Below are 857 nucleotides of genomic sequence, written 5' to 3' on the forward strand. Positions count from 1 at the left end.
TTTCTTTTCTCTCCAAGACGGCATCCTCTCCTTCGCAACTGAAGGTGAGTCAGTGCATGTCCTCAACAACGCAATCGACAATGCACTCTAGCCTTGATGTGATCTGCCAGTTGATCTCGTCGATCACAGCTTTCATGGACTCAATCGCTCCTTCATTTTGGACGAGTGTTTGACGCTTGACATCTTCCGTCCGGAGTGCTTATGTACCGAACTTAGCATTCTTAACATGATACTTAACCCTCACCACATCGTCAATGTCTTTTGTCATTAGATCCAGAGCGGCCATGGAAATGGATACCAGACCAACGTCCCAATCTCCATCGAACTGAATCGTACTCGGAAGGTGCACCTTGAAGGCACTGGTGGTGTTATTAGGGACCTCCCGCGAGTGATCGCTTAGCATGACAATATGATTCATGATGACGATGACAACGAAAATGAAGACAGATGGTCGTTGTTTGGTTCTGGGGAAAAGACATGGGACGTCCGTCTACCTCTATCACATGTACATGGACCATTTCAATCCTAGCTCCACAAAGACGATGGTATTGCACATGACATGCTTCCCACCATACCTTTCCGCTTTTATAGGGCACCATCCGAAGCAACTCGTTGTACGAATCCTCCAACCATTGACTCTCCATCAGATTCACGTAGACGAACGTACATAGTTCGACCATTTCCACCACTTGGGTCTTTTTAAACTTCTCGAACGCCTCGTTGGGGCTTAAGAATCGGCAGTTAAAGGAGGCTGCCAGGACCATGAACTGGGCACCCTGGTACGATGGAGTCCATCCGTGACCCTACGTGACGGCAGTCACAAGACCATGGGCAAAGTTATTGGGATAGTCTTAAAA

The sequence above is a fragment of the Montipora capricornis genome, chromosome 14 (genome assembly GCF_036669925.1).
Source record: "Montipora capricornis isolate CH-2021 chromosome 14, ASM3666992v2, whole genome shotgun sequence".
NCBI classification, from domain to species: domain Eukaryota; kingdom Metazoa; phylum Cnidaria; class Anthozoa; order Scleractinia; family Acroporidae; genus Montipora; species Montipora capricornis.